Source organism: Rhyacophila brunnea, unplaced genomic scaffold (assembly GCF_057557595.1).
Source record: "Rhyacophila brunnea isolate RB1 unplaced genomic scaffold, BYU_Rbru_1.0 scaffold_8, whole genome shotgun sequence".
NCBI lineage: Eukaryota > Metazoa > Arthropoda > Insecta > Trichoptera > Rhyacophilidae > Rhyacophila > Rhyacophila brunnea.
Window position 1 is genome coordinate 16,927,671 of NW_028233350.1, and position 27,453 is coordinate 16,955,123.

Sequence of the window (27,453 nt, forward strand, 5' to 3'; positions counted from 1 at the left end):
CACATTTCCCGTACACCGATTGGCAATCACTTATTTATATAATGTATTATTTCAATAATTGATATTAAATGAAGCACTCGCGCCAAAAAAGTAAATTTATGATAATGTTTTTAGGGTTTTATATTTTGAGAAGCGAATTTAACCTCTGAGGGTGTCAAAGAATGCGTAAGAGACCAGCAGAGCCAGGTCTTCCTGGAACCTGTCTCGAGTACCAACTATAGAAAGGTCTCAACTGACTGATAAAGATGGTAAACCGCACTCGAGAAAGTATCGGGAACTGGAACTATGTTAGGCTTTGCGGTAAAATTGACACATTATAATGGAAGGCATGTCTCGAATGTGATATTATTTTAACGAGGTCCTACAAGCTGAGGAATAGTGTGTTGCATTTGCCAACCTCTGGTGCAATACGCCGTAACCATTGAATACTGGGAAAGATGAATATGACAGGATTATAAATGAACAAATAGTTTAAATATATATATAAATAAAAACTAACAGTATGTATTTAAATTATAATTATAGTAAACGGGTAACCCAACGTAACGCCCGTCAGCTGTTTAAGAGCGTACATAAGTGAAACGGCAAATAATTTTCAACAGTATGTGTAACGAAATTTCGCAGTTGTCGCCAATCGGAGACTGACAGTTGAGGTGTGAGCACGTCAATTTGTTTTGTGATGGCGTTGGAGGAATATATTCTTAAGTCGTGTAAATATGACTAAAAAACGTTCCGCATGTACTTGGAAAATAAAACATGTCAATGAATATACTATTATTATTACGAATATAATAATAAACATAACATTAAAAGGACGCATGTTGAATTTTTATGACAAATTATATTTCGTTCGGCTCGCGTCATTTGCACAATCCGCGCATCGCCTAGTCACGATCTTTGTAGACCATGCCTCAGCTGAAGTATAGTCTTAAGAAAAGTTAGGTTTGGTTCTTCTTTATTCTTTTAAAAGTATGTATAATTCAATCGGTAGGTAAATATTAATTATTTAATTTTTATCCTAAAATATTTCAGCTAAAATACATAAAATATGTCAATCACAAGTTATTATTATCTGTAAGTGATACTTTGATTTCTCTCGAAACTAAGAATTCCCAAACCATGCAATTTGGGGTCCGTTGCGAATTATGTTTGCTCCATACTCAAAATATTTCCAGTGTTTTTTTAAATAATAAATCAAAAAAAGTCTCGTTCTATGAATAAAATAAGCTCCTACAAATGTTTATTTCTGAAATTAATGTATTCCGCGAATTGTTGGCAATTATTTAGGAAGCCGAATATACTTTCCATCTTCTACACACTAACACTCATTTCTTTCTCCATCCTCTCATCTCTTACCCCCGCCCTCGTTCGCAACCCCCCACCATTTCAACAAACGAAGCGTTGTATTCTCAGAATGAGTGAGGCAAAATGGCGCCAACTTTCAATTTGTTGATTAGTTAATTAATTAAGTCAATGTTATATTCCAAATATCTGCCCAGGTGGCATTAGAAGCCATTATAAATAATTATTTATGAGCCGGAAATGTGTAGGCAGGTACATAAACACACTAAGTTTAATTAATAATCTCTTATAAAAACGATTTTTATCTGTATCTATTATGGCGCAGTATTAATTGGATAATATATTAATAATATTATTATAATAAATGTGTGGATTTTTAATTAAATCTTAATCAATTCATGGCGTCAAAACTTTCACAAACTTAGATTGTATTTTCATAATCTAATCTAAATTTTATTAAAGAAGGTTGACGCTGTTCTCAACCTTCGTTCTAAATTATAATTATCGTACACGAGTATAACCATTTTATAGTATTATCATCAGCCGAGCTCTATCGACTGCTTTGAACTGCCTTTTCTAGCTCCTTGCACTATTCTCGGTTCGTCATTTTTCGTCAAACTGTCATCGATCCAGTAAGATTTATTTCGAATCTGTGGTTAGTTTTGTAATACCTCTTGGTAGAGTAAATACTTCATAACTTTGCACCCCAGCTCTCGATCTGTTTTTATAATCTTATAATACATATATCGAGATAGCGACGTGACTATCTGTGATAAGTGGTAAAAAAAAAACAGTTGTGTTCTGAGCTGGTGTAGCGAATGATATTATCTGCGATAAGGTATGACCAGTAGGTTACATGTAAGATGTACGTATGCAGTTCATCGTGGGAAACTTATTAGTGCGCTGCAGTACGTGAAATATGAGTTCGTATAACATTTTATCAAATGACGAGTTCTTCGTTGAACATTTCACCGTGGAATACATTTGTACGTATCTTACAAAATGCGGCGATAGCTTGCAAATGGTACTGTTCCAATTAGATTTACCCTAACCTAACCTAACCTAGTAAAGACATCTCCACATGTTGTAGCATACGTACAAATATACCTACTCCACGGTGAAATGTTCAACGAAGAACTCGTCATTTGATTAAATGTTACACGAAGTCATGTTTCACGTACTGCGGCGCACGAATAAGTGTCATGCGGTGAACTGTTTACGTACAAATTACCGGATACGTGACCAGTATGCCTCTTTAAATTTTCTCATCCGCTGAAGAAGAAAAAACACCGAAGCACACAATTTTATCGTTGTAGTTGTAGTCATGCAATGAGGCATTAAAATTGCCTGGAATTATGGAAGTATTCAAATATAATGTAGTGCCCTTGGGAATTAATTGCTGTGGCCCAGAACGCCAAAGCACACACTTTGAAAACCTCTGGCGTAACCGGTTTTACTCAGTTTAATGTAATATAATACTTAGATACGTTTGTGGACAAAAATTACAAAACGTAATTATTCTTCTGTAACAAAGAATATACATATTATTAATATGACTATGGCTGTAGTCAAGGCCCCCACAAGGGGGGGGTGACAGGGCTCTAGCCTAGGGGCCCGGGCTCAGCAAGGGCCTGGCATGACGAGTCGACCGAGACAAACACATACCACAAATTTGCTCTAATAGTAAAAAAGTCGCCTGCGGTTTTTTGCTATTTCAGTTCAATAATCATTAATAATTAAAATATTTGATTGTACGATGCAATTTTTAACCGTGTGCCGATACTCGACAACTCCATAATTCAAATGGATTTACATATTAAAAATACAAAAAATCGCTAAAAATACACTTTGATTTTACCGCGTACAGTACACCATGCAAAACGCTACTATAGCGCGTCACACTGCCTTTACCCTTAACGATAGGTAGGGGAGCTCGCCAAACATCCTACCCTGGGGGCCCGCTTCAGGATGTGGGGGGCATGGCTGTAGTAATAGGTAAGTATCGAAACTTTGCAATATTATAAGAAATGCAGTTTATATATATTTTTTTTTAAATCACTACCAATGATATAATCTAGTGCATTATCTGTCAACTTTTGAAGCAAACACAATAACTAAGTGCAAAAAAACTTGAATATAGAGCATTGGTCTAATCTTATCCCATTTCTCAGTTCATTTTATTATTTACTTCATTATGCATTAAAAATAGTTTATGTTACTGATCGCACTACAGGAGTTGGGCGTTGTAACAATGCTACCACATTCTGAACCGGGCCCCAGACCAGGATGTTTGGCGCTCCCCCTTCCTATTACCAAGGTTAAGGGAAATGAAATGTCCTACACTAGTCTTCCGTAAATGGTATTCCGCGGAACCCCTCGTTGGCACCCGGCATCATATTAAGAAATAGGTACTGATTGCAACCCCTTTTTGTGGTAGCCGAGTAACATGCAACCCTTTTTGAAAAGATCCATTTTTATTAATCAGAAAATATACTAAAAATAAATATAAAATAAAATTCTAGACGTATTTATCATTTAATTATATATCAATCATGATATCGTATGAAATTCCATCGCACATCTACGTATTTTGAAATGTTAACTGCGCCGCATGAGACTGTGGTATGTGTGTTATCTCACATGTTACTGTTCGACCCAGAACGCAGGACCCCCAGGCTAGAGCCCTATGACCTATGAGGGGCAATGGTTTTAACACATCTAGACAAAACAACTATGTACTATCAAATTATTATCTTAAAAATATTCTAGGTATATATATATAATATTGATCGATATAATATTAGGTATATTTAGTGGAGAACATTAAACGATAAAATAGTTTCTATTTCACTGAAAAGAATGGCTAAAAATTCAAATATATTCAAACATTTTAATCATCAATCAGCATTTAATTAATATTCCATATATGGAAAACGTAAAAGTTTCATGTGTTTGGTTAACAGCTTGTTTACATTTGTATATAAAAAAAGTATCAATTTCTTCTTCTTTCGCTATTGGGCGAGCTAAATGCAAAAATAGACCAACTCAGACAAGACGAATACTTAGCTACGAATTCAAACGGGTATGGAGAAAGAAACCAGAGAGGACAGAGATTAACACTTTTGAGGAAGCCTTCACCCGAAGAGGGGTTCTTACAAACCAAACAAACTAATTACATAGCATTATTTAATTTATAAACATTATCTAATAGTATTATATACAAACATAAAAAATCTTAATATATATGTATTATACAAGAATATATAAAAAAAATATATAAATTAGAAAATAAGTAGATAATACAATCATATATAGATATATACACATAGTAGATATATTCATAGGTTATAATATTATGTATTACGTTAGATATAGTCATTTAACTGTCATTTACTTTTGTTTGTAAGAAATAAAAAGGCTTTTTTATTTTATTTATATGGAAAACGTATCGAATGATTCAATACGGACAAAAAAGTATTGATTCCAAATTAGTATAAGACAAAGTATAAGCAGTCAAAACAGTTAGTAATTATTAACACTATGGTTTCCTGCTTTAAAGTGGTTTTAAGTAGGTATTATAGTGTATTCAAACTGTCAATAATGATTCATATTAATTGACAATAATAACACGTTTACATATTATATAGTAGGCTAGTATCTATACCTACTCATTGTTGTACCAGTAAAAAGAGTAACCATTTAATTAAAATGCTTAAATAATTAGTTACTGCATTCAATTAACTAGCAAAACCATTTCCGTCATAAACATTTGAGAGCATTTTTTAAATCTCGATTTATTTTAATCAGTACCGCGATATAGATAGGTAGATAGTAATTATTTTAGTTTCTCAGTATCGTAAATATAATTATGGAGCAGATAACTTAGACTTGATTAATTTTAATTACTTACGGAATGATGTTTGGCTTACTAATCGAATGACATATATTTTTTATACCAATAATTACGATCAAAGTCAGCCGTATCGATTTAATTAGGGTCTGACCATATTTTGTAGCTGTGGTGAGTATACACTTACAGCCATAAAATGTGTTATTTAAGTAGCTAATGTTTATTTTTATTTGAAAATTTAACTCTATTGATCGTAACTATCAACCTAATTTCTACTTCTTAAATAGCTTTTCCTTATACGTATATGTAATAAAATGATTCATCCGGTAGAGATAATATATAATAAATTATACCGTCATCATACACTTTACCTCATTACTAAGAACGGTGATCATTGAAATCTTTAGCTTATCTCGTTTCTTCAATCATCGTGTTAATTCAGCCACTTTCTTGATGATGTGGCTCTATCTGAAGGCGCATGCCCTTGGGTAGGGTTGGGTTTCTGGAATTCTCGAGAAATTTTCAAGATTTTTTCATCCCGAATCTCGAGAATTGAAATTTTTAACATTTAGGTAACAGGAAATCCCGGATCTCGAGAATCTTTTCTAGGGATTCGGGATTTCTTTATTTTCAAATATTATTCGAAAAAACGATTTTCTATGTGAAAAAAGTGGACAGAAAACACAAAACGTTCAACGACTGATCGGGGCATTTAGCACAATTAAGCCATTGTCGACTCAAAATGAGCACAATTTTTGCAACATCAGGGAATTTTGTGTCTCAAAAGCGTACGCGATTGTCAGACGCAGCGATTGACAGTCTGTGTTTTTTGAATTTCTATTTTATAAGTAATGTTCTGAATTATTTTTGGTTTCCTACTTCTATTTTGTTTGTTACATGAATTTAAAATAATCATATTTTTTTTGGAATTTGTATTTTTTTACACTGAGCTTCGAAAACAGATGTTTGCGACGAATACTGGGTGTGCGGTGGTATGACTTTAGGAGCAACGAGGAGATAAGAGAACGTACCAAGCAGCCTCTCATCACGCTGAAAGTGAAGAGGCGACGTTGGACCTGGCTCGGCCACGTGCTGCGGATGCCAGAAGAGAACTTTAACCTGGCTTGCCTGTTCTTCAAGCCGACCGGATTCCGGCGTCCTGGAAGGCCGCTAAATACAATCTACAGAGTGTATACGGCGGAGCTACGGGATGCTGGTTTGACCTGGAACGAAGCAAGAAGACTGGCGAGCGACAGGGATTCTTGGAGGCGCCGCGTGGTGTCCATATGCTCCAGTTAAGGGGCGGATATGGGCAAAGAAGAAGACTTCTATTTTGTTTGTTACATGAATTTAAAATAATCATATTTTTTTTGGAATTTGTATTTTTTTACACTGATTTTAGGATTTTTACAGTTTTTTTTTTAATTTACCGATATCTCGAGAACTCGTTTCTGGAAATCCCGAATCTCGAGATTGAGATTTTCTCGGAAAATACCCAAATCTACCCTTCGGTAACCTCTTCTACTCGTCAAAGGTGAGAGGGCCATAATTGGTGACTTTCACCGTGCCCTCCAAACTTTGATGCTAAAAAGTATTAGTAATAAAGTGGATAATATGTCAAATGATGCTGGCTGCAAAAGTGGGATGCTCACAGCAAGGGAAGGCACACATATTTATTCTTGCCTAATGTCCAATCGCGATCTGAGATAACCAGTTTGACTCCTGACCGTCACACCAAGTAATTCTTGACTTTGCCGTCAAGCTATTTGAGGTTGGGCTTGTCACCTTACCAATATGAACATATTATGTCGGAAAACTATAGGATGCAAACCACATCATTTGGAAATTTCCGAGAATGTACTCCAGTCAAAAGGAAAATAGATGCTCAAATCGGTCTAACCAAGTGTTGAGCCCACTAGGCGGTCCGACCTGGTCGCCACAAAGACCAAAGATTTTTTTACATAGGTAGTTTAGTATGCCAGTATTGTTTTAGCTTTGTTTTTACATACCTATTATATGTAAATAAATTAGAATCATTAATCTGTGTTACTTCTCCGTACCTACTCCTCTCTCTCGTGGGCACTTTTTATTTAATTAAGTCTCAGTAAATTCAGTCACCCATTTACACCCACGGTGGCCGCGCGGCATAATCCTAAGGACTATCACGCCGTGGGTCTCAGGTTCGAATCCTGGGTCTGGCAAGTACACATATTGTTTTTCAATTTGTGTGTGAGTCAGGGTATGGACCTAATAGGTTGAGCAAGTGGCTGACATCCATTTCTCGTGAAAAACAAAATCTGTTAATACAAACCTCTACTCTGTGGAGGCCCATATGATCTTATTAGGATCGGACATGGTCGAGAAAAAAAATTTAGTCAAAGCACTCTTAGGTAAGTGCGTGTTGACCTCAGTATTAGGCTATTAATTCAATTTAATAAAACGAAAATTTTATAGTTCTTTTCAGTTGAAAGTGTCCCTCGCGGACGAAATCGGTCCAGATTTAATTAATAAAAGTGAAATCGAAATATCAACGTTTTAATAAGACTTTTTCAATTGTTCATGCGATACTGCAGTTTTCCATATTATTATATCAATTCGAAGACGAACGGTACCTATTGGGAGACATCAAAATTCTTCGCCCCTTCGCGATAATGTCAATGAAATGGAATCTCATTCGTTTCGATACGACCAAACCAAAAAGACCTTCAGTGTAAAGTAGATTCAGAAAAAAATAAGATTAACGCAACGCAATGCGATGAATATCATAAAACTGTTGAAATACATAGCAATGAGCTTGCATGTCAAAACTAAGAACCCAGATAAGTAGAAAATTTCACAGGAAGGCAGTATATTTTCAGAGATTAATAATTTAATAATCATGACACTTAATAAAAGAGTTTATTTTAGAATCCATGTTCTGAAGTACTATGCAGTAAAGACACATTAAAAACTATTTAAACTAAAATAATGATAAAGAAAAAAAAAAAAAAAAAAAAATATCTAATTATTATCTACAACACAATATAATTTAATGACGATCAACAATAGTTTCAATATCACAGTGATAAGCTTTTCTTGAAGTAATTAATTTATGTCCAATAATTTTCCATACATAGCAGTAACAGTGCATTTCTGATGACATATCATTAATTAATAATGGCCTTGATTATACAATGCTAGCTAAAGTTAATAATTGGTAAATTTTAAAAATAATAAATTAAGTCGGTAAATTATATTGGGTCAAAGTGTAGGCTTTTCCATGCAGGCGGCTAGGATAATTCTCAACAAAGCCTGACGACAATTCTTACCAACCAATTAAACCACCAATATTCACGTAGTGGGATGGAGATAGGGTTGTCACAAGAAATTGCTAAACAATTATGCAGAATAATAAATTACGTTTGGTAGATATAATCAGTCAATAATAGTTTCAATGATAATATAATTGAAATACTTATGAATAATATATCTTTGGTTTCAATTGAAACTGACGATACCGACCATTCAATTCGACTGTAGAATTTTAAAACATAGCATTTTATTGTATTTTGAAGTACATAATCTCCTAATATATACCTATGCCTGTATTATTTTTTCAACATTCAAAAACCTTGCAACTATGTCTTGCCGCTGCTTTACAAATTCATTATACAGTATTCAAAAATAAATTCGAAACCATGTAAGGGCGCAACAGTTACTACCTGTAAATTTTTGATTGTGGCATTATGTACATTCAATTATAATAGTATTCTTATTGAATTATGGTCATACTGTGATTTGAAGGAGATTTTTCTTTCGTTCGGTACCTATACTACTGATAAACATAAATTGATAAAATACAATATGCACATTGTTTTCACAAGTTCAATAAATGCTTCAGTAAGTATTTTAATTGTCTAAAATTATAATTTTATTTATATTTAGTTAATTTAACTCAGGTACCTACATTTATATATTGATTTTAAATTTTTCTTGGATTTTATTTTCTCACGGTAAGTGGGTAGTATGTACTGTCACTTCCGAAAGGACGGGGGGCGTAGATTGCACTGTACCCTGTGCTTCTAGAATTAATTAATGTATAAAAAATGCAGAATTTTATTTCATATTAAGAGCTAAAATGCTTATATTCTAGTTTGTTGAAGTTGTAGAAAGGGTGACTATAAAATTGCTTGTTTGCTAGAAATTGCGACGCCTCGTAATCGACACCGTTCATGTCTCTATGAATTTGCCCTATGATGGTTCAGGACTCATGGCATTGAATCCTCTAGGGATACGATGTTTTAGACGGTAACAGTACCTACTACTTAAATAGTGCTTTGGAAATTTCTTCTTGAATAATATTACTAATGAAATCGATCTACTAAATTTATTAGATAAGTATATAATTTAAATTAAAAATGTGTATCAAATATGTATATGTACGAGTAGATCAGTACCTACTATGTTTTCAATTTTTGAACCCTTTAATAATTTTTGTATATTGGATAGTTAGCCAAGTTAGTACCAATTGGCACTGGATCTTGCGTTATTTTTGGCTCGACCGAATATCAAGGCGTTCCAGTGTGTCGAAGTGTTTCTGAAGGAATTGTCATATTACATTTCATTGTGACATGTCTGCATCTTTTCCAACGCAAATTCTTAATAAATACCGTTAATTAATTAACAAATAATAATTATTATTATTCGACACATCCTTGTTGATAATGAGTGTCAACCCTGCATAAACAATAACCGTTATAAAAAATAAACCAACAAGAAATCTTCCCGCTTGTTGTGGATGATGCAGTAATCTATACGTGGAGAGGGTCAGGACCAAGCTACTGTTTCCGCCAACAAAATATCTCACTCCACAATTAGTATCGAAGCAGAACGGATGTCTCCCGGATAATTTTAAATAACAGTTCTACGCCATTTTGACGAAACCCTTTCGGACAAGGGATAAGTTTAGCAAAATAGAGTTTCCAACCAAGCTGAGATTATGCAGAATTCAACCTCCATTAAAGTTAAGTAACTATTTAAAATCAATTTAGTCTCAGTTACACCGTGCCAACCAAACATATTTCGTCGTTGAATTAATTTTCATTTCTGTACCATTTCAAAGTATAAATGTTGTAATTGTGTTGCATAATTAAACAACCACCTTTTTAACAAATCTATGCGGTGTTTTATTTCATTGCTCATTTCTATTTGTAAAATTTAAACTTTCTAAAGGCGCCCAAATATAATATTTTTATATAACAATTGAGGTTACAATGGGCATTTATTAAAGTTAATTGCAGAATGAGGCATTCTTTGCGGAAAGTTCAAGTTCACCGAAAGCCGAGTCTATACGCTTTGAGATTAAGAAGTACTATTTATTTCATATTCTATCCATAAACTAGCTGGCATTTCGTTTTAACTATATTACAATAATTCATTGCAATTTAAACTCATTATTATATCGTATCAACAAAAAGTCGAATATAATGGAGTGTGGCTTTCAAGTTTAAATTGTATTTTTTTATAACATGCTATGTAATTATGTAAACGTAAAGTTAAATAAGTCTCAGATGAGACTTCGTAGCTTAATAAAAAAAACAGTGCAAACGTTAAAAACACTTTCTTATCTGATATATCGATAGGTAATTGAAAATTATATATAATGCATATTTATTATGTTAGTATAAAATTATAGTAATACAAATCGAATTCATAAAAACATGTTTTAACGTTGGGCTTAGAATTTTGACAATCGAATTATGTAGATTTAAAGAAAAAATATCAACTGGTTGGTTTTTTCAAGCACATAATAATTAGTTCACTATTAAAAAGTATCAGTCGACTTACAAACATACCTGGTCCTTTTGTTTTTTAACGTAGTTTTCAATTGTTTCAGTTACCACAAATGTGTAGTTTTCCTTCTTCTTCAACGAGCATTTCCATATTTTAATCAATCTGTTTAGGTCTTTGTTACCCTAAAATCTACTCCAATATCGTAAATATTTGTATTTAATTCAATTAATTCAAAACAAATACACGTACACGTTATAACAAGGGCAGTGATTTGTGCCAACCCTGTTGGTGGTGGAGGCAATCCAACACAGAAAGCGAGAGCGCGCAATTAGCGTCCACGAGAACTCATTAGAGCTACTGGCCAGCCAACTCCACGAATCGCGACACTCGTCTGCATGAACCAACCAAGTATTTTTGTTTGCATTATATCTCCACTAAATAAATGCTTAACGGCCCACGTGCTCGTCGTAGGTCAAAATTGAGTTTTTATTGTATTTTCAAACCATGATCCTGGACACTCCTTAAACGTTGTAGATAATCTATTTATATAATTTTGAAGCCTTATTATCCTTTATAGTTATTTTAAACATTTGATTACTGCATAAAGTATTTTTGTTACATAAAATAGTATTCTTTTAAACCTCTCGCTCTAATGTTTTACAATATAGTCATATTTCGGTACATAACTGTGCAGTGGTGTTAAGATTTTTTACATTTATTAATTTTTAAACGCATTTATAAAACCATTAGTATAATTTATTACGAGATAATTTTTGTAAAATATTCACGATAAAAAATTATATTGATAATCTCTGTGATCCCAAATTTGACAAGAATTAGGCATTTTATTATTCAAAAAATCGGCAAGATCAACACATTTGAAGATAATTCTAAAGATACTTATTATAAGCTATGTTTTCGACCATTCAAGTGTGATAAACATCTTATGAATAATGATTGCTTTATAATAATTATTGACCTAAGAATAAGGTTGTGTTTTTTTGAAATACGCCATTTCTTTTGTCATTCCCCAGTGGTTAAGCTACAACATACGGCCGTAGCCATAAATTGACAAACTATAATTGAAGTAGGGAGTAAAATGATATTGACGCGCGTGTTTGAACATGTACCGTTTAAAAAAAAAATTAAAAAAATCGGTTAGGTACATGTTCAAACACGCGCGTTAACATAATTTTACTTCCTACTTTAATTAGAGTTTGTCAATTTATAGCTACGGCCGTGTGTTGTAGCTTAACTACTGGGGAATGCCAAAAGAAATGGCGTATTTCAAAAAAACACTACCTTATTCTTAGGTCAATAATTATTATAAAGCAATCATTATTCGTAGGATGTTTATCACACTTGAATGGTCAAAGACATAGCTTATAATAAGTATCTTTAGAATCATCCTCAAATGTGTTAATCTTGCCGATTTTTTGAATAATAAAATGCTTAATTCTTGTCAAATTTGGGATCACAGAGATTATCAATATAATTTTTTATCGTGAATATTTAACAAAAATTATCTCGTAATAAATTATACTAATGGTTTCATAAATGCGTTTAAAAATTAATAAATGTAAAAAATCTTAACACCACTGCACAGTTATGTACCGAAATATGACTATATTCTAAAACATTAGAGCGAGAGGTTTAAAAGAATACTATTTTATGTAACAAAAATACTTTATGCAGTCATCAAATGTTTAAAATAACTATAAAGGATAATAAGGCTTCAAAATTATATAAATAGATTATCTACAACGTTTAAGGAGTGTCCAGGATCATGGTTTGAAAATACAATAAAAACTCAATTTTGACCTTCGACGAGCATGTCCCCCCTTAATGATTCTGAGAAAGCATTAACAAGCGACAGTGCCGGAGATTCGGACCATGACCGACAGTTGTTTATTTTCTGTAAGTGCCTATACAATGTAATAGATTCCAAAAAGTAATGTTTGCTGAAATATAATAATATATTGGTGTGCATTATTTCCTGTATAGTTCATTAAATTTATACTTGACATAACCAGAGGTCGGCAACTTTTTCAGACTGATGGGCCCACATTCAACTTTTTATTTTAAGAACTGTATAACATAGTGAGAATAACAAATTTATAATTTCAATATTTAGGCATTTATTTTATATAAATACTTATTTTAATTTAAAAAAAATATATTTTTTAAAAAGCCAAATTATCTAAATATGTATACCAAATTGAAAACCTTTGGTGCAATACGAATTAAAGCATTCAGATGTTCATCTTCTGGTAACTATTTTGTTTTGTAATCATCGAGTATCGTAGTGTGTTGTAAATCAAAAAAATTCACCTTTAGTTAGTTGGTTTGTTGCGTTATTGGTGTCTACATTAAAATAATTCAAACACATACGTATTTCGCTGTATTTAAAAATATTAATATTGTTGACAATACATTTTGTATATTTTTAATAAATTGTGTTTGCCATCTAACTTCAGATACAGATTTGCAACATTTCATATGGTATAGATTTTCTTCTAATCATCTTATTCATATAATTATGTACTTACACTTTACTAGGTAGGTGGTATTAAACAAAATCAACATATTATGAACCGATGAATTTTAGTATGGTAAACCATAATAAATTATAAAATAACCGCTATAGAAATATAGCGGTTATTTTTAGGTTATAATATAGGTGGTATTAAACAAAATCAACATATTATGAACCGATGAATTTTAGTATGGTAAACCATAATAAATTATAAAATAACCGCTATAGAAATTTGGTTGGATACAATAAATAAACTATTGTCCTCCAAATTGGCATCATCAAAAGCAGGTTTGTTCTGCACATACTTTGGTTTTATTAGTTAGTTTTCGGGTACCTACATGTCATAGATCAATAAAAGCAAGAATGGCAGAGTTCGTACTAGTCTCGCAAGTTTTCTGAAGCCATGGATCGCGGGTTCGTTCACGCAGTTGGAAAAAAAATTATGATATTTTTTAATATATTTTTGGTCTAATAACAGATCCCAATGGGTTTGGAAAATGGTTAATAGCCATTCCTCGTACAACAAAGTATGTTCACATACACCTCACTCTCTGCAACCCAACATCCTCTACTTAAAAGCAAAAATGATAATTTATGTACATATTTTTACAACCTTTTCCCAAACCTACGTAGGTAGGTACTTAGGTAATTTATATTATTTCAAAACAAATAACAGAATGAAAACACATAAATTTGAAAAATCTCAAAATTATTTCAAATACTGTCCGAATGAGTCAGCTCTCCGTTTTTCTAGAATCTTTTCTAATGAGATTTTTTCAAAACTATGTATTTTCATTCATCATTCATCTGACAATTTTAAATCTTAATTATTAGTACTTAAATAAAAATTACGATTATTTTATGTAAATGAACCTAAGTAATTCGACAATAATCACGCAAGTAGGTACCAGTGGCAAAGGGTAGGCTGTTAAGGTCCGACATAAATAGAGCACACTAAACTTTGTCAGTCATAATAATATTACGTACTTATTTGTTTTCATTGAAGACTACAAATTGCAAATAGTGTTGGTTAGTTTTTAAAGATCAATTTAAACCCTAAATAAATCAAGCCACGATAGATAATAATCAAAATAAATTCGTCTATCTATAAAATATCTAAACTTATGCCATTATCGTATTATTAATATAATATACCTACATAATATAGTTAACAGTGTTCTAAATCTTTCGTTTCATATTGGTATTCCTGAGCGATACCGGCAACTTGAGAGGTTAGTGAACGTTCCAGCCTCACAAGTCCATATTGAATTGCCAGCGACGACTTAATTAATCCGGGTGAGACGGGCGGATTCTGGTGCCATTAGGAATGGGAGAAGGCAATCTCATCGCTTGGACCAAGACAGCCAATAGACAATGCGCTCCTCTGTGTATCACTTTAATGAACTAACCATAAAATTATCTATGCTCCACGTAGCGGCGATATGGCTTAATTACTACCATAAATAGGGATATCCGATTGAATTCTGGGTAAGCTACAAATAAATACAATTAAATTTAGATACACAGATGTATGTTAATTATTTATTAAATTATCGTTTTGATATATTGTATTAAATCCTATAATATAAAACTTATCATGATGGTTTTGTGCTTAGATACATTTTTGTAAAAGGGATTAACAAATAAAAGAACTTTAAATTGTTAATACACTTAAAAGTATAAGACATCGCGTAGATATCTAAGCTTAGTCATCAATCAAGAGAGTGCTAATGTAATAAACCCATAACCTTCTTATGTTTTTTTTTTTTGTTAATATTAATGTCCTTAATGTCGGTAATCAAAAATAGGGAATATTTCACATCTCGGAGTCCCGGGATTGAAAATTCTATATAGAACTGCGATCTTTAATCACGATGACACAAACTATATATATCACAAATTGAATAATAGTAATTATTTTGATACTTGATAATACAATAATATAATACGTTATCAACTAAAACTTAATCTTAAACACATGTTCAATTTTAACGTAAACATCTTTTATGAGCACTAACCATGTTTCAAAACTATTGTAAAAGAAGTCGAAACACATCATTTCACTATAGCATAGTATTATGCTTAAAAGCTAGTTTGAAACACGAGGAGCTTAAAAGCTAAGCTCGTCTAATCAATCCATTACAAAAAGTGATAAAGCTGCAACTACCGTTTTCCAGTGCGTCGACATCCTGAACCTTTCGGCATATATTTTTTTCTGATAAATATTAATTTCTTATTATAGTTATTTTAAATTACTAGTAAATCATTGTTTTATTATAGTAAATTGGCATACTTAGTTAAAAAAAACTCTCCATTTACATTTACAAAGCCATTATCTTCCACTTCTTTTCTATAGTAACCGTCAGATTTGATTAATTTTTAGTTTCAACAAATATTTTATTATGCTGAATAGTAATGCGAAGTTAAACTTTGTTGTTTTAAAATTGTATGCCCATAAAAAAATATCAAAATGGTGTAATGGGCAATTATTGTTTTTTAATTACCGTCTGATTAGATTAATTTTCAGGACATGTATTTTATGGTGATGAATACTAATTTTAATTTTAATTTTAATTTGATATTTTATTATTAGAAGCCTATAAAATACCAATATGGCGGCCAAAAACTCAAAATGTTTATTTTTTGTGATCTAATTGAATATTTTTTACATAGTTTCTATATTAATTAAGTGTAATCAAATGTTCTCATAATTCGTCGGTCCCTATTAAAAAAGTCGAATCTGAAATTTTGTCATTTTCGGATTATTACGTAAAAGTTATTTAAACACTTTAAACATTTATACCACAATCACAGTTTTTTTGTTTGTTTGAAAAATTTTAAGATACTCAAGTTAAAAATGACGGATCTACCGAGAGAGTCCGAATAATAATGTCGGTTCTTACCAACCGACATTGTTGGCTGGGCGTGGGTGAGCAAGATGCGTCGGATCTGACAGTTGCTGCTATGTTCACCGGACAGACGGATGTTTGTATAAACGTTTAGAAAAGTTTCTATAACCCGTATTTTTATTCATTATGGCAAGCAATAGGTCACAAAGGATGAAACATCTTTGATTGCTCGTACTGAAAAATAGCATTTTGCAGATCCGACTTTTTTAATAGGGACCGACGAATTATTTTTATCCAGCACGTAAAGAGTAAATAAAAATATACCAATAGCAGTTTTAGTAAAATGCAAAGGTCATAATTCCAGACAAAGATCCAGTGGTAGTTTAAAATACATTGAGGCAAGAGTATCTAAGAGGCTTGGAGCCACTCCTTATGTGTAATAAACCACAATAGGGTGTTAAAAATACAGAAAAAGTATCAGATTTTTGTATTATTTTGAATAATTTTGGTACCTACGAAACGACCGCCATGGACCATAACCCAGAAGAACAATAAATCTAGTCATTATTTAAAATATGCTACTTTTAACATTCAGTATTATTATTGGTAGGTAGGTACCTACTGTTATTAATATACTATAATATTTCAGCAATCCTCTTCTGATCACTGATAAGTATTCAAAGCAAGCTTTTGAAGCAGACGAAGCTTTAATAGCCTGCAGCTTTCTTTGTAGTGTATGTATACCTACACAAGTGATATAATACACGTTTTAACATAGTCCACATATACAAGGTAGTAGTAAAACATTGTGATATTATATACTAACAATGGACCACACGCAAGCTCTCTTTACGATTGAGAATGAGCATTCAGCAGTTCTTAACTTCTCATTAAAATCTAGATGAAGAGTACATTTCGCCGAATTATTCCGGTATTACTTTATTCAACAACTCGGTCTAAACAGGGTACTTATATTAAAATGTTTAAATATTTATAATAAATATAGATAATATATTATCTACACAATTTGAATACGTGTATTAAATAAGGCTCTAAGTACCAAAAAGTAGTATTGCCTGTAGTTACAAAATACCGAGTCATTGCAGTAAAATTTCATGAAGCAGATCTTTTGAAAAATTTAGTTTTACAGTGTGAAGCAATCACGGCAGCTTCTATAATTTTAGGTATTAAGAATTCGCAAGTGTCAACACACCATCATCAGCTATTTCATATTGAATGCCGTTGACCACTGCAGTGCTACTTACACCATTATAAATAAAACACGCCAACGGACTTACAACGTCGACAGGTTTAATTATTGTGCTGTATTTTATGACTTGCTTGAGGCACTTAGACTATAGTTGAAGTTATTGGCGTTGGTATGTAGAACATTTTTCTACAAAAATGTCAGTTTTTATTTTTTTGGTACTTAGCGCCTTAATTAATACACGTATTCATTTGATGGTTTTCACCAATCGTAGGGGAGCAGTATAATTCGAAAACATTTTAAGTAAATATAAGTATGATATTGGATAATGCAATTAAATATTTAAAGCAGCAAAGGCGTGGGTAGAATTGGCTATGTTACCTGACAAATTGAGCAGAGCTGTCGACATAAATAAATATTCTAACAAGAAAAACACGTAACATATAAAGTGTATAGGTTGGACAAATAATTATGGTCTCCCTCATCCCAATATTTCCCTCATATCTATAATCCAAATTATTGTCACAAGTCCAGGCGCAACTCATCTAAGAGTCATCAGTCGACCGTTATTAGGTAATAAATAAACTTCAGTTAAATCAGAACAATCAGCGCATCTAGGCGTGTTACAGTTTGATCGTCGTTAACGAATAATTCAAATCGCATACAGAGTGATTCAAAAAGTTATGTGCAGACCACGAGCGTAACTGTTGTTGAAAACATAATTCTATTCGAGTTGCAACTCAGTAAATCAAACCACCTGTCAAGCCGTGTTACCGGCACAGGGTGTCTCCTCATTTATCATAATATAGCCAAGTGTACCGTTTGAGTACCTACTTGGACGTGAGGGCATACACCAGTGACCAGCTTCAGCTAGATAGCTGAACATCAATAAGGTTAGCACCTGGACTAACTCCCGTATAACCGCCCCCCCTAGTCTCCACACCCACCATCACAATCATACAAAAATGACAGTCCACTAAAAAGCGCCACCAAATACTTTTATATTTTGATATTCTGGGGATAAAGGTGAATGTGTCAGAATACTTTGGCAAAACGGTCTCTACCCAAAGAATAAACACAATGAGGATGTATTGTTTATGTCGGTAATCTAAACTATAATGATGGTATTTGGCTTTCTGTACCAGATTTCCGATTAAAATAGCATTTAAAATACTTTGAACAATTATGTGGTTGTTTTATTATGTTTAATAAGTACCACTTAAATGCTAACAATTGCTTCTCGCATGTATTGCATTATGCAGATCTTAGACCAGAGCTTCCCGAACGGTGTGCCGCATGAATTGGGAAGTGTAACGCAAAATAGTGTTAGTTGTGTCTAGTAAAATTCGCGACTCGTTGCAAGTATTGGAAAAAGAAATCAAAGCTAACTATTTTTTTCAGCTAATACTTGTATTTCAATGTTTAGTTGATGTTTAAACTACAGTGACACTCAAAATTTCGATTGTTTGAATGGCATATTTCGCATAAATAATGTCAATTTACTTAATTTGAAATAATTACAAGATAAAAAGAACTTTTTATATACAACGTTTTTAAATTTTCTGTTGAATCATATAAACTTGACTAGCTTAAACGATCAAAAAATGTACTTGTAGAAATAATACAGAAATGTCACTTTGACATGTCATATTGATTTCCATAGTAACGCACGTATATATTAATAATTTAGTTGCTAGGACCCCAGACCCCTAGCAACCAATAATGGTGTCGAAATAACTTTTCATGCAAAACAGAATTAACTGAAAATGAATTCAATTCTACTTAAAGATGGCTAAAAGTATTAAAAGAATGCATTGGCATCGTGTTCTAATATATTCTACAAGTTTCAAATGTCTAGCTAGTCGGGACGTTAGTTAAAAATCGATTGCAAGATTTGTACCGGACAAAGAACCACCGGACAAATTAATAAGAATACGAGCTAAGAAAACCGTTGTAAATTTGTCAAAACCTCGAAATCCCTCTTAAACGAAAGCGAATATCTCATTGACACACGTATAATGTATTAATATGAAAGTTTAACATATCGATTGTAGAAAGGAAAAACGACTTAACTAAAACACACAAACTAAATTTTACAAGAGGCAAAAAGACGTTTTTGTTACGGTTTTCGGTCAACGTTAAAATACAAAATAGATATAACCGTGAAGTGCATGATAATTAATAATTTGGTTTTTATACTCCCAATCTGACATTAATTATTGAGTAAATAATTGAAGAACGAATTTAGATAATAAACCGGCATTTGCAGCTTACATCTTTTGGATACGAAAAACCAGTTAGTTCTTTTCACCACTTGAACTAAACGCAATTATTTTATTCAGAAGTGAAGAGATCTAAGCCACAAAAAGTACATAAAAAATCAATTTATTACAAAAATGAATTAACAATATTAATAATTGATAGCTTATTATTGTATTGTATTGTAGAAAGTGTTGTTAAAAATATTATTTAAGGAAGTGATCGCGAAAAAACACAAAATTTACAAACACCCATACCTCAGAATTTTGAAAATATGGACTAGCTGTATTCACCTCCAAGGCGACGATTTAGTCGTGCACAATGTTATTATCCTTTAGAACCTATTTTGAAAAACGGGTTACGTCCTTTTTCCTTTATACAGTCGAATTATTTTAATACGTAGTTAATATACCTACCGGTTTAATAATAAAATGGTATATTTTTATTGATTATTATTAATATTCCAGCTTCCATACACGTACTGTGGCCAAGGTAATAAATGCATCGATATGGAATGTAAGTACCTATTTGCAATATTATTATGATTGAAAACTAATTAAATATTTAAAATTCATATCTCGCGCGGTTTTTTAGTATACAAGTTTAATAAAATATACGTAGATAAATCAGTACGCACAGTCCAAAAATCACCACGGTCGTGATCAAAAAAGGTAACCGTGAGACTTCTTTTATCGCCTCCTGCAGAAACAAGACGTACAATCTTACAAACGTGTGTCAGAGGATTAACTTAAGATTTAATAATTCATATCATTATTCTAGGTATTATGCGTTGTATTATATTAATTGTTGTTTAACTTAATAAAACACGCAAAATTTGAATTCAATACTGGTGAATACTAAAGATAGATTAGATAAACTTAACCAAAGTGGAATTTATCTATTAAGTTGTGACTCTTGTGATGCCAAATATGTTGGACAAATGGGACGATCTTTTAACACTGGGATCAAAGAACATTTAGCCTGTGCTAAAAATGGTAATGATTCTTCATATTTTGGAAATCATTTATGTTTAAGTAATCACTCGTTTAATATCATTAAAATTTTTAAAATCCTGCATTTGAATGAGAAATCTATAAAATTGGATAAACAAGAAATCCTTTAGATTAATAGGTATAAATTTTTGCCCAATTCTAATTTGTTAAATGATCAATTATATTTTGTATCTTCTTCGTTATTATACCCTATTAAATATTTGGGATTGTTATATCATAACTTTATGTATTGTGCATTATTTATTATTTTAATTTTGACTCATATTATATTAGTTGTAATTGTTTTTGTATTCGATCTTACTTCAATTGATAATACCTATTGTTTATTTTATTTTTTATATATTTTTTATTATAAATGTTGACTAATTATAAATAATTGTTGATATTTATGTTATTGTAAGTATTGATTTTTTCATATTTTGTGTATTGTTAATATTTTAAAATAATTTGTTTAGTTCCCCTGATTTAGTATGAAATATTAATGTCCAACCTCATTAATTTTAAATTAATTTGTTATTGGGAAGGTATTATTGGACGGATAATTTATGTACCTATTGTTATATTATTTATGTCGCTTTGGATTTTGTTTGATAAATATTGTTTTAAAAAAAATGTATTCTGTTGAAAATGTCCCTCTGAGGCGGACAAAACCGGTCCTAATTTATTGATTAAAAGTGGAATAAGTACTACAAAAAATTGCGTTTTATTAAATTAAACAGCAATACAATACAGTTCCACCGTGAATTGGCAGTTAACAAAATAAAAGAAATTGTTATATTAAGTTAACTTATTAAAAATCATTTGTGTTGCTGTTGGTTACATGTAAATTGTAGGTAAATCATTTCACCGTGGCACAGTTCGCCGTGAGTTATCTTATTAGAAAGAGATTACCTTATACTATACTTTCTCCAATTTTATTAGATTCAATATGAACATTAATTTAATTTTCATAGCTGATTTTGGTAAAATTCATGAATTCAAGAATGAAAACCTAACCTAACCTAACACATAATCCAGTACCTATATGGGCTATTTTCAAAATTTGTTTGCTGTTGGCTTCCTGTAAAGTGTAAAGCGACAAAAACCGTGTTTTATTTAGACATGAATTTTATGGCAGTACTATACGACCCAAAGAGGTTGGACGGTCTTTAATACAATATGCTACTTATATATAATTATATATACTTATACTTTAATATGCTACTAAGGCCAATTATCTTGCATTTTAAAAAATTGCGGCGTCTTACTGCGGGCGTGAAGATATATTCACATAATTTTTGCTGTCCGTATGATTAGCTTCATTATTTTTGTTATATATACACTAGAATCATTTTTAATTTTATAATTTCCCTGTGCTCTTCTCTCCCCGGCACTTTGCATTAGAAAGTAACTTTAAACTCAGTCAGAACTCACTTTGAGCGTAGCAACCTTAGTCCTGGGTATCTTCTCCTAGGGCATTCCCGGCCTAAAACTGAACTAGATGATTCACATCGCCAATGTGCCACGTGATACGCCGGGTGTGGTGCGTGGCGGGTTTTGGTTTGGAGGGATTAACTTCAATGGTCTTTAATATACGGCCATATATTTAAGATATAACATTTCACGGCGAGCTGCATACGCACAAGTTTCCGGACATGAAAAATCATTCGTTTTGCTGTCTTAATCGTTAACATAATAAACCATTGATAGAATAGTAGTATTTTATCCCTTAACCTTCAAATTGAAATTAATATCTCCGTATCTTTTTTTGTTGGTACCGGAAAAAATCATATGAAAGGTCACAACCTGTATGTATATATTCCAATTCGCTTAAATTAACGTATATTAACACAGCATGGACATTATAAATTATTAATATTGTTTCCTATATTTCATATAAGATTCCATATAATATAGCATCCTCAAAATTCATTGGACTGACAGGGTGACAAATGTTAAACTTCTCAATCGAATGGGAAATGACTGAGGAGTTTTGCATTGTATCAAAACTAGAAAAATGCAGAACCTCGCCCACACGATGAGAAGACACAGCATTCCCCAACTTTTCATTCAAGAAAGATCTAAATTTAGTTAATCAATAATATCGGTACTGTTCGGTTATCAGGAATACAGCGGAAAACACATTTTGAAAATAGCCGATAAACTGGATTATTTGTTAGGTTAACCTAACCAAACACAACCTAACCTAACCTAAACTAACCCAAACTAACAAATAATCCAGTATATATACAAACAATCCAGATAATATCTTGTATTTTTAGAGTCGTGCGACTGCTTCGCCAGATCATCTCACGAGCAGTGACGTCCCGTGGGGGTAGGCACATTGAGCGTCGCTTGGGGGCGGCAGTTCCTCAAAGGGTGGCAAATCGAGGAGAATCATTAGGTATATATAGAAAGCTACCTAAACTTAGTAATAACGGAAATATCTTCCCATTAAAAAAATCAGTTCACTGGTTGGAAACAATTAATTAATTAGATAAGTACTATACAATTTTCAACAGGACTGTATTTTTTTTGTCGGGTTCGCAATGTCTAGTTTACTTCCGTTGTCCTTGAACGTCACGTTCTTCACAGTCACTCGCGAGTTATGGAAGTTGTCAGGTGTATTTTTAAATGTACCTATCTGAAATCGTAGACTCGCAATATTGTCTATTGAAGCAGAGATGTCATTTAAATTAGATTTAGTAGTATAGGTACCTATATCTTGTTAGTTATGTATCTATAAAATACAATTCTTAGATATTGGAGTCATGAAAGAATGATAAAAAGTATTGTATAAAAAAATGTGGCGGCATTTTGTCTAGGGACGTCACTGCTCACGAGTCACGATAATACTATTGATTCTGAGTGATTCCCTTGATTCTTGTTAATATAATATTATGAAAAAACCTATTTCGTTACATAATTATTTTATTTTAAGCCCAGCGCTCGAAATGGACAAAATTACTGACTGGAGCGTTCTGTAATTTTCCGTAAATATTAACATATTTATGTATTTTATATAAAACAACAAAAGTGTTAGATTGCTTGTTATATAACTGTCAAACTCAGATGGTCAAATTACCACTATCTTTAATTTATGGTATCTAAGATTAGAGTATGTAAATGTTGTTAGCGCCATTCAAAATCAGTGTTTATGACACGTCATAAATATTATTTTTTACCACGATTCCATAATCCTTTAACAAATATAATATATAACATAAGTGAATTTAATTACTTGTTAATCATACACGAACCGGAACACAACATTTAATATTAGCCGCACTACAGTGCGCTCTGGTCATTTCATGCGCTAATCACACTCCCTTTTCCTTGTCATCTGTATGGAACCATCAACAGTATCCGGAAACAACTTAAGGATGTCTTTATGTGAAAGTCGAAAAACAACAGCTGTTATATAATTTATAATATAAACACACGTTTGTAATATATCTATTGAGTAAAAAGAACATAACAAGTTAATTTTTGTGAGAAATTTGCATAATTTAATGAAATTTCGGTGAGTAATTAATTTCAAAACACTCTCAGGTAACACGTAACGTAGAATCCCTTTTTTAATTAGCGAAAATAATAATTATAATTAATTAGTTACATAAATAAATACAAGACCCGTGAAAAGAAAAGCATTAATCACTTCTTCGAAATGAATTATTAATTAATATGCTAATCCCATGTTCATGTAAGTAATACTTTAATTACGCACCAACTAAGTTCCATTACAGTTAAGATAAATTATATCGACTTTGTCAGTATTTCGAATTAATCATTTTTAATTTATATGCAATGTATGTATAACCACGTATTATCATCATCATCATTTAGGATTAATCCACTGCTGTATGAAGGACTCCCTTAGCTCCCCACACTCTTCTCGGTCCCAAGTTATCTGCTGCCAAGTGCATCCACCGAACATTATGAGTTTGTCTATCCAGTGGGTTTTAGGGCATCTCTGTGGGCGTTTAGTGCCCCATGGGTACCACTGTATGTCCAGTGGTTGTCCACTCGCCGAGGGATATGTTCAGTCTATTACCATTTCATCTGCCTAGCGACATTTACCACATCATACTCTTGTGTGCTTCCTAATCCATTGGTTTATTTTGTGCAAAATAAACCTTTCCATGCCATATTTTTTGGTTATATTATATTGAACACGTATATCTCTATATATATAAAAATCTCGTGTCACGATGTTTGTGGTCGAACTCCTCCGAAATGGCTCAACCGATTTTTATGATTTTTTTTATGTATATTTGTTAGGTATGAGAATAGGTCAACAAGTATATTTCATACCGCTAGGTGATTAGGGTATCTCTATCCAGAAAATTTTTTCTTTTATTTTTTTGAAAATTTCTTTTTGTATTTTTTTTATTATTTTGCATAAAAAAATACCTCTAACCCCAAATTTTCACCCTCCTACCCTTACCGTCTTATTTTTTAATTGCGATTTTATTATTTTTGTATGAACAAATTTTACCGTAGTTCGTATTTCAAACAGAACGAAATTATTTATGTTGTTGAATGACAGATGGCGCTACGTCCGAGAAGAATTCAAGATAAGTGTCGCGTCATTTTGACATTTCATTCGGCATATCACAACGCAGTGCGTGCAAAATTTTGTACGATTTATTTTAATTTATCTATTTTTATGTGCGTGTATTACAGTGCACAATGCCATCAAGAAGCAAGGGGGGCCATTTGGGCTGTCGAACGAATAAAGCAACAAACATGCGAAATAGTAGAGCAGAAAGAACAGACGAACAAATCCAACAAGATAACAAAAACGTGCGTGTAAGCATGTCATAATTGCGTGCATCCCAATCACAAGAGGCACGAGCTGAACGAAATCAACAACGACAATTGGAACGGAGCCAAGCGCGCCGGTTGGTAGTTAACACACGCAGAGCAAATGACCGACAACGCCAACAAGTACATCGAACATTTACATCCGCTTCGTTCCTTCGTCTCGCATTCGAGTACGAGCCAGATATTGAATATTCCGCTCATCCGAAAGTACTGATTGGTGCTATGGACAAAGAATGTCCCCATTGTCATGCGCTCAAATTCAAACATGAGTCAGCCGGGATGTGTTGCGCATCAGGAAAAGTGCAACTACCAGAAATTGAGATACCACCAGAACCATTGAACGGCTTGCTCATCGGCACGGTTCCAGATTCAAACCTGTTCCTGAAGTCCATTCGCACATTCAATTCATGCTTCAAAAAGACTTCGTTCGGAGCAACAGAAATAGTTCACAATACTGCGGCAAATGGTCAACAATTCCATTCTACGTTCAAAATCAAAGGCCAAGTATACCACAAAGTAGGCTCATTGCTGCCAATGCCAAACGAATCACATAAATTTTTACAAATCTACTTCATGAGCGGTGAGGACATCAATCATGTGGATGCACGTTGCGGCTACAATAGCCTCAATTCGCCTTATGCCAGGCGCATCGTCGGCGAACTGGACGCCCTGTTGAATGAGCACAATGAATTATTGAAATTCTTCAAAGCACACATGCACGAATTGCAAAGTGGCAATCACGCTATTGTCATCAATCCTGATAAAACACCAGCTGGAGAGCACGTGCTTCGATTCAATGCGCCTGTTGTTGACGACATTGCTGGAATCATGGTTGGCGACCGCACATCGACGCGAGAAATCGTGATTCGAAGAAGAAACAATAATCTGGAGTTCATCGCTGACACACACCGTTCATACGACGCTCTCCAATATCCGCTAATTTTCTCGAAGGGACAAGACGGATATTGCATAAACATTAAACAACGAGATCCTGTCACAGGTAATTCATTCATTATGAACATCATTACTCATTTTGAATTGAGAAAATGAATGGTTAATGTTTTAATCGGCGGTCATCGTCTGCAGCGCTCTATTCCTCTTTCTGTCATATATCCTATCCCCACACACTTACGATACATTCGTTATTTTTTATTTAACAACCAAAATATTCACTAGAAATAATTTATATGGCAGAACAACGTTTGCCGGGTCAGCTAGTAATAATATAATATTATCAGACATGTCCAAAATAGGTTATGATGTACTATCCAGTATCAAAACTGCCAGTGATTAACCGCACTCTCTCAATATCATTCTTCACTTCAACTTAAACAAACTTATTATATTTGACTGAGCTTATGGTAAAATTAATTACAAATGACAGGGTCTTCCACAAAACCTGAAAAGTTAGTTATAAATCAATAGGTATGTATTTGAAAATAGAATATGCTTATTTCCGTTGTTGGTGTTTCAGACGAGAAATGGACACAAATAAGCTGAACCGTAACATACTGTGTTAAATTTCACTGCAATTCTCAAATTGGGATTTTTTTGTTTAGACATAAACTTCCAAAATGATTCTTCTCCTGTTAGGACCTTCAGAAGAAATGGAATTTTCAGAATTAATCTTTCATTTTCAAGAGACAGTTTTTTCAATGAGTAATTTTCATACATAGTTACTGCACTACTACATTCATTTTTTGAAACTCATCGTATCTATTTTCAAACTCATTAATAACAGACAAACCTCTTACATATATTTCTCTGTTTGACAGGCTTTTTGACTCAGTGGCGAAGGTTGGAGATAGGCTGTTATTATCCGACATAAATAGTGTACTTTGTTAATCATGCGTATTTTT